Source organism: Penaeus monodon, chromosome 35 (genome assembly GCF_015228065.2).
Source record: "Penaeus monodon isolate SGIC_2016 chromosome 35, NSTDA_Pmon_1, whole genome shotgun sequence".
Taxonomy (NCBI): Eukaryota; Metazoa; Arthropoda; class Malacostraca; order Decapoda; family Penaeidae; genus Penaeus; species Penaeus monodon.
In genome coordinates this window covers 19,414,782-19,417,281 of record NC_051420.1, presented here as the reverse complement: position 1 = coordinate 19,417,281, position 2,500 = coordinate 19,414,782, and positions in this window count along the sequence as shown.

The following is a 2,500-nucleotide window of genomic DNA, read 5'->3' as shown; positions in this document are numbered from 1 at the left end:
TCTCAGCTCTACGGAAGAGTGATTTAATAGTAATGAAGATTATTAATTTCCAGTGGAGCGTAAGAATAATCTTGTGTTTGCATAATCTATGTATTAGTTAAGTATTTTCCAGAATATATATATTTTTTTTTTTTTTTTTTTATGATTTAGTTACTGCTTAATGCGATTAATTTAGTATCATAATTGCTTGATTAAGTATAAGATAATTCTCTGACCATTTTCTTGTACTCTTTAAAGGAGATAATAGATAGTAGTAGGAGATAGTAATTGTGTAAGGACATTAACTTATTATTTTAATTGCTTGGTTTAAGTATTTCAATTGCCTGTTTAAGTATCTCACCATGATTAAATATAATTCCCCTTTTTTGTAATGCAATTTATTATTTACTAAATAACAAAAGCAATTATTTCTTTGATTTCAGTAATTGCATGTAAAAAGGAATTCTTTTTCTTGCTTTTAATTATTTTAAGTTTTGATACTGTCTGTTCTAATTTTAGAATAACAACAGTTTGCTTAAGTTGAAAATTATACTGTTGTTTGGATGTTAGTATTTGGAGTAAAGTGGTAAGCTACTTGTTAAAATGAATTGATGGATATTCAAGGTGGTATAATTGTTGTATTGAATTATAATGAACTCAGATGTTGTAATATTGACAAATCGATTCATGTGACTGGCTTTATATTTTGCCAATATAATATTTTTTCGATTAATAAATAATGTGTGCATATGTATATGTATATATATGTGTGTGTATATCTATCTATCTATCTATCTATCTATCTATCTATCTATCTATCTATATACATATGTATGTATTTGTATATATAAATAATATATATATATAATATTATTACTCTATATTCTTCTATATATTATATATATATCTATGTGTATATATATTATATAATATATTACTAGATATCTATAACTCTATCTTATCTATATATATAATAATCTATATTACATATGTATGTTGTTTCTATATAGTCTATATCTATCTCCTCTCTATCATATCATCTATATATATATCTATATCTATATATATATATATCCATATGTATGTATTTGTTATATAGATATATATATATATAGAGCTATATATATATCATTATTATCTCTCTATATAATCTATCGCTACTATACCTTTTACTGATATGTCTGATCTCAATATATACTATTATATCATATACTATATTATCTCTTTTTTTTATATATATATCTATATATATATATATATATATATATATCATCATCCATCATCATCAAGGGGCTACCGCCGACGGGAGCGCCTGGCCGGCATCCACCCTTCGCTTCCAGCACGAGGATCCCTCGCGGCGAGTCTCCAGGCAGGCACACGGCCCATCTCTAGTTCCTCACGACAGGTCTCATCGAGCTGCCCAAGCAATGATCTCCTAGGACGTCCACAGGTCTCCTCCACCCAGGGTTGTCTCGCAGAGAGACAACCTGGTGGGCAGGGTCGTCCATAGGGAGGCGAGCTAGGTGGCCATATAGCCTGAGTTGGCGATCCCGGATTATGCAAGTAACAGGTCCCATGCCAGTCTCACGGTGTAACCGCCGGTTGGAACACGTGGTCCTGCCAACTGTACCCCATGATCCGGCGAAGGGACTTGTTACAAAAGGCATCAAGGCGAGACTCCAAGGCACTGGATAGCGTCCCAGGTTTCGCTCCATAGAGCAAAACTGGAAGTATCAAGGCCTTGAAGACACGCAGCTTGGTCCTTCTGCATATGTACCGACATCTCCAAACGCTCTTGTTGATCGAGTTCATGGCTCCTGTTGCCAGACCAATCCGTCTACTGACTTCCTGGTCTGACAACCCAGAGATATGGACTACGCTACCAAGGTATGTAAAACTTTCTGTGACTTCACCGTCCTCGCCGCAAGCATGGATCGACTGAACGGGTTCCCCTAACAGGCCCCCAAAGTCCTGAATCTTGGTCTTGGTCCAGGAGACCTCTAGCCTAGGGGCTTCGCCTCATTGCTAAATGCATCAAGAGCCGCCACAAGTGACTCCAAGGACTCAGATAGGATGGCAACATCGTCGGCAAAGTCAAGGTCCGAGACCTTAATATTGCCTAGTGTTGCTCCGCACTGACTTTGGCTAGTAGCTCTGCCCATTATCCAGTCCATACAAGTGTTGAAAAGTGTGGTGCAAGGACACAGCCTTGCCTCACCCCTGAATTAACAGGGAAGAAGTTCGACATACCCCCACCACCACTTTACAGCACTTTCAGTACCAGTATAGAGGCTTGCTATCAGGCCAATAATCTGTGTCGGAATTCCCCTGAGCCTCAGGATCTCCCATAGCGATTCCCGATGCACCGAGTCAACGCCTTCTTGATGTCGATGTAGCTGCAAGCAACCCACGACCAAACTCACGACGGCGTTCCACAATTACTCGAAGCGCTAGGATACGTCTATTGTGGACTTGCCAGGAGTAAATCCAGACTGGCGTTCGGTCACGAAGTATGCCTCAA